Below are 6,266 nucleotides of genomic sequence, written 5' to 3'. Positions count from 1 at the left end.
TGTGCAGGTAAGGTGAATTGGCCATGCTAAATTGCCCGTAGTGTTAGGTAAGGGGTAAATGTAGGGGTATGGTTGGGTTGGTGGGGGGTGTGGACCTGATGAGGGAATCGTGGAGGGAGTGGTCTTTCCGGAACTTGATAGGGGAGGGGAGGGAAATATATCCTTGGTGGTGGGGTCTGTTTGGAGGTGGCGGAAATGACGAAGGATGATACGATGTATCTGGAGGTTGGTGGGGTGGTAGGTGAGGACCAGTGGGGTTATAGACAATAGGTGCAGGAGTAGGCCATTCTGCCCTTCGTGCCTGCACCACCATTCAATATGATCATGGCTGATCATCCTTAATCAGTATCCTGTTCCTGCCTTATCTCCATAACCTTGATTCCACTATCTTTGAGTGCTCGATCCAACTCTTTCTTAAATGAATCCAGAGACTGGGCCTCCACTGCCCTCTGGGGCAGAGCATTCCATGCAGGGTTCTATCCTGGTGGCGATTGGAGGGGTGGGGTTCAAGGGCAGAGTAGCGGGAAGTGGATGCTCTCCACCGCATCTCCTCCACTGCGATTCTCCTGCTCTTTGGATGCTGCCTGACCTGCTGCGCTTTTCCAGCAACACATTTTTCAGCTCTGATCTCCAGCATCTGCTGTCCTCACTTTCTCTTAGAGCTAAGCTGTCATATAGCAGTCATAAGGAAGTATACAGATTGGTAGACGGCCTATAGACAGACATGGAGCCTTTAAAAAAAAATTTCTGAAAAAAATGGCATAACTTCTGAAAGTCACTATTCAGTGGTCCATTGTGAGTTTGCTCTACCATAAAAATGGAGCAGATTTAAGCCATTAGGCCCATTGAGTCTGTTCTACCATTTGGTCATGGTTCTCAATCCCATTCTCCTGCTTCTCCCTGTAGTCTTGATCCCCTTACTAAGTAAGAATCTTTTTCCTAACTTCACCCCATAACTTGGCGTCCACAGTTTTCTGTGGTAATGAGTTCCATAGATTCATCACCTTCTAGCTGAAGAAATTCCTCCTCATCTCAGTTCTACAGGGTCATCCCTTCACACTGAAGCTGTGTCCTCAGGTCCTAGTTTCACCTACTAATGAAATAATCTTCTTTACGTCCAATCTGTGCAGGCCTCTCATTCTTCTGTAAGTGTTAATGACAGCCCCCCCTCATCGTTCCAAACTCTGAATACAGACCTATTGTCCTCAAGTGCCTCTCATTTGAGAAGCCTTTCAACCCCAGGATTATTTTTGTAAACATCCGCTGGATTCCTTCAAAGGCCAGCACATCCTTCCTTAGGTATGGAGCTCAAAACTGCTTACAATATTCCAAATATGGTCTGACCAGAGCCTTACACAACTTCTGTAGTACCTCTCTATTCTTGTATACTAGCCCTCTTGAAATGAATGCTAACATTGCATTTTCCTTCCTAACCGCCAACTGAACCGGCAAGTTAACCTGAAGAGAATCCTGAACCACGAATCCTAAGTCCCTTTGTATTTTAGATTTCCGAAGCCTTTGTCTATTTAGAAAATAGTCTCCCTCTCTATTCTTCTGAACAAAGTTTGACTTCTTTGCCCACCGTCCTAGCCTGTTCAGGTTATTCTGCAGCCTCTCCACTTCCTCATCACCCATCCTTCCACCTATCTTGTGTCATCTACAAACTTCGCAATAATCCGCTCAGTTCCTTTATCTAGATCTTTAATATATAACACGAATAGTTGTGTTCCAAACACTGAGCCCTGCAAATGCTACTAGTTACCGACAGCCACCCTGAAAAAGATCCCTTTGTTCCCAATCTCTGCCAGTCAGCGACTCTTCTATCCATGCTAATAGCTTGCCCCTAGTACCATGTGCTCTTGCCTTATTTTGCAGCCTCCTGTGCGGTACCTTCTCAGAGGCCTTTAGGAAATCCAAACAGGTCACATCCACTTTATCTTCTTTGTGTAATTTGCTAGTTACCTCCTCAAAGAATTCTAACAGATTTCTCAGGAATGACCTCTCCTTAACAAAGCTTGTCCCATTTTACCATGTACATCCAAATACTCTACAATCTCATCCCTCAACAATGGACTCTAAAATCTTACCAACAATTGAGGTCAGGCTCATCGGTCTATAATTTCCTGTCTACTGTATCCGTCCATTCTTAAAAGGGGGTGTTAACATTAGCTATTTTCCTGCCCTCTGGGATCCTCCTTGACTCCAGTGATCCCTGAAAGATTACTATCAATGCCTCTACAATATCCACTTTCAGACTTTTTAACTTTCCCAGCAGCTTCTCCTTCGTGATAGCCACTCCACTCACCTCTGCCCCCTGACTCTCTTCACGTTCTGGTATGCCGCTGGTGTCTTCCACCATGAAGATTGATGTAACATGTTGCTCATTATTACCTCTCTACCAATGTCCACTTGTGCCTCTTTTTTATCTTTTATATACCTAAGAATATCTCCTGCAACCTTCTTACTAGCTAGTTATCCTCTTATTTCATCTTCGCCTCCCCCTTCTTGCTTTTTATTTGTCTACTGCTGTTTTTTAAAGGTTTCCTAATCCTCTAGCTTTCCACTAATCTGCACAACATTCTATGCTTTTTCTTTTACTTTATGATTTCCCTTGTTAGCCATGGTTGCCTCGTTCTCCCCTTGGTATGTTCTTCTTCCTCGGGATGAATTTCTGCTCTGCCTCCAAATATAGCGCATAAACTCCTCCCATTGCTCCCCTTCCAATCAAATCTGGCCAGTTCCTCCCTCATACCTTTGTAGCTATTTTTACTCAATTGTCATAATGCTACATCTGATTCCAACTTCTGCTTCCCAAACTGCAGGTTGAATTCTATCACTACGGTCACTGATCCCTGCAGGTTCCTTCACCTTGGCTGCCTAATCAAGTCTGCTTCATTACACATTACCAAATCGTGAACTGCCTGTTCTCTAGTGGGCTCTACCTTAACCTATTCCTTAAAAAACCATTTCACTGAAAACCACAAATTCCTTTTCTTGGGATCCATTAACAAAATGATATTCTCAGTTCACCTGCATATTGAAGTCCCCCATGATTATTGTAACAATGCCTTTCTTACATATCTTTTCTATCTCCTGATTTATTTTCTGTCTCTCATCCTGACTATTGCTCAGGAGGCCTGCACATAACTTCCATCCGGGCGTTTTGTCTTTGCAGTTCTTCAACTCTATCCACATGGATTCTATGCCTTCCACAAAGGAAATGCTGTAGTTGCATTGTGTTGCTGCTACTTACAGTTATAAATGACCTTCGCAGAGCCATTAAGACAGCCAAGGACCAATACTGATCCAAACCAGAGACCCAGACAGACACCCGGTGACTACAGCAAGGACTGAATGACATCACAGGTTCCAAAAAGAGTCAGAGCAAGATATCAGACGATGACATATCCCTCCCAGATCGTCTCAATGCCTTCTGTGCTCGCTTTGAGCAGAATTTCGGCGGAGAGGAAACACCTATTCCAACAAATCCTGAAGAGCCTGTCCCAACAGTCTCTGCATCAGAGGTCAGATCAGTTTTCCTTTGAGTGAATTCAAGGAAAGCGATGGGACCAGACAGAGTCCAGACCATATACTCAGAGCATGCACAGATCAACTGTCTTCTTGGATATCTTCAACCTTTCCCTGCAACAGGCCACAGTCCCTGCCTGTTTCAAGAGGGCCAGCATCATTTCTGTGCTTAAGAAGGCTCATGCAGTATGTCTCAATGACTACCACCCAGAGGCCCTAACTTTGGTGGTCATGAAGTGCTCTGAAAGGCTGGTCATGGCATTAATCAACTCCAGCCTCCCCACTACTTCCAATATGCCTATTGAACCAACAGATCCACATCTGATGCCATATCACTTGCCCTTCACTCCCCCCTAGAATATCTTGACACCAAGAACTGCTATGTAAGAATCCTACTCATTGATTACAGTTCAGCCTTCAACATTATTATCCACTCAAGACTGATTACTAAACTTAGTGATCTCGGAATAAGCCCCACTCTCTGCAACTGGATCATCAGTTTTCTGACCCACAGGCCACAATCAGTGAAGATTGGGGACAATATTTTATCCTCACTAACACTCAGCACTGGAGCCCCCCCAGGGGTGCGTACTCAGCCTCCTACTGTACTCACTATATACCCATGACTGTGTCGCCAAAAATTCACTAATGACACCACCATAGTCGGTCAAATCTGAGATGGCAATGAAACTGACTACAGACGGGAGGTGAAAGACCTGGAAAAAATGGTGGACTGAGAACAACTTAGCTCTCACTGCCGGCAAAACCAAGGAACTCATTATTGACTTTCGGTAGGATGTTACTCATGCCCCCCTACACTTTAACAGCACAGGTGTGGAACGAGTGGAAAGTGTCAAGCTCCTGGGAGTGGTCATCCACGGCAAGCTTTCTTGGACTCTTCATGTGGACGTACTAGTTACAAAAGCCCAACAAATCTCTTTCTCAGGTAGCTGAGGAAATTTGGCATGACAGCGAATACCCTTACCAACTTTTATAGGTGCGAGAGCATTCTGTCTAGATGTATCACTACCTGGAGTGGCAACTGTACCATTCAAGATCGGAGACGGTTACAGAGAGTGGTGAACTCGGCCGGGACAATCACAAAGGCCAACCTCCCGTCTATAGAAGCCATCTACCAAGCCCACTATCAAGGAAAGGCTACCAGCATTCTCAAAGATCCATCCCAACCTGGCAATGTTTTTCAACAACCTCTACCAGCGGGGAGAAAGTACAGAAGCTTGAACATACATACCAGCCGATTTCAAATCAGTTTCTACTGTACTATTATGAGAATACTGAAAGGACTCACAAACTCTTAACATTTGCCTGTACCTGTGTTTTGTTTTTGCTGCTGTTCAATTATTATTTACTTATCTATGCTACTTAGTTCTGTGATCTGCCTGTATTGCTCGCAAGACAAAACTTTTCACTGTGCCTCAGTATCCGTGACAATAAATTCAATAAACACAATAAAGAACTCAGAAGAAACTTCTATACCCAGAGACCGATTAGAATACTCACTAAAACCTTAACCAATTGCTCTGCAGTTTGTAATCTTGACCAGGAACACAACAAACCTCTGCTGGTTAGACCACACCTTCTGAGAGAACAGAAAGGTACCAATTTTCTTTTCCCAAGTTTCATGTTAGCAAGATGGTGCTCAGATACTCGGTATCATATCACTGACATGATCCAAGCCCCAAAACAAATGGCAGTAGCCACTGGGATGTGAAGAGGGCACTGGTGTTTCACTAGTTTCCTCCTCTCCCCTTCATCCACCTTATCTCAGATCCAACCCTCCAACTCGGCACCATCCTCTTGAACTGTCCCACCTGTCCATCTTTCTTCCCATTTATCCCCTCCACTCTGACTTATCACCATCAGCACCCACTTGCATCTTCCCAACACATTCTCAGCTACCGTCCCCCCAGACCCACCTCCCTCCCAATTATCTCTCAGCCCCTTTGGGTTCCCCTGACCCGCACATTCTCGATGAAGAGTTTATGCCCGAAATGTCGATTCTCCACCTCCATGAGCTGCTGTGCCTTTCCAGCGCCACAATTTTTGACTGTGACCTCCAGTCCTTCCTCCTGGTGTTTCACCGGTGACAGTTGTGGGGGGTGGGGAGTGATAAGAGTAATAAACATGCAGGGGAATGGAGCTGCTGATGACAATGTCATCAAGCACAGACTGGCATTCACTACCCCTGGAGTGGTTACGACCTCCTGCTCGGTTTACATCAATTACAACCATAACTTTCCCTCTCAGTGTGTGTGGTATATTCACAGGGTGGCTTAAAGGTGCCATTCCAGGGATTTAAACTCTGATGGTACCTGTGGTCCACCACAGAAAGTCACTTTGTCACCCACCCAGATGCTGTCAAACGTCAGACTGCATCAGTTAAGGCCCCCGGGGCCCATCACATCACATCACCTCACCACAGGCTGAGGCTCACCCCGGCTCTGCTCTCACACTCACCCCTAACGGCGATACCCTCCCCGGCTGGGATCGGAAACCCGACTGCGTTCCCCCACCCTCCCCTCAAAGCGAGAGAGCGGGCCGTTACTCCCGGGGGTCAGGCGCCTTCACGCGCTCAACCCCGCTCCGGCCGTTGCTTCCTGGAGCCTGCGTGCGCCCACGCCGAGAGGGTGGAGCGTGCGCGTGCGCCCACCCTCAACCTCGCGCCATGAGGATGGAACCTGCGTGCGCGTCCCCCACAACCCCGCGCCGAGTGGGTG

At 46.4% G+C, this 6,266-nt stretch overlaps 1 protein-coding gene across 8 annotated transcripts in view; it reads right to left on the bottom strand.

The window, feature by feature from the left end:
• apaf1 (apoptotic peptidase activating factor 1) overlaps positions 1–6,183 on the bottom strand; it is a 185,178-nt gene extending 178,995 nt beyond the window's left edge. For 3 of the 8 annotated variants that reach the window (XR_006315080.1, XR_006315079.1, XR_006315081.1), the window contains exon 1: positions 6,007–6,181. The gene's annotated coding sequence lies outside the window, so the exon portion shown is untranslated. Of the gene's footprint in view, positions 1–6,006 lie in introns of all 8 variants that reach the window. The other 5 variants (XM_043713622.1, XM_043713624.1, XR_006315078.1 and 2 more) reach the window with 4 other exon arrangements.
• Between the last annotated feature and the right edge of the window lie 83 nt (positions 6,184–6,266).

The sequence above is a fragment of the Chiloscyllium plagiosum genome, chromosome 23, assembly GCF_004010195.1.
Source record: "Chiloscyllium plagiosum isolate BGI_BamShark_2017 chromosome 23, ASM401019v2, whole genome shotgun sequence".
Classification (NCBI taxonomy): Eukaryota; Metazoa; Chordata; class Chondrichthyes; order Orectolobiformes; family Hemiscylliidae; genus Chiloscyllium; species Chiloscyllium plagiosum.
Note: the sequence above shows the minus strand (reverse complement) of the source record. Positions and strands in the feature narration are given on the sequence as shown.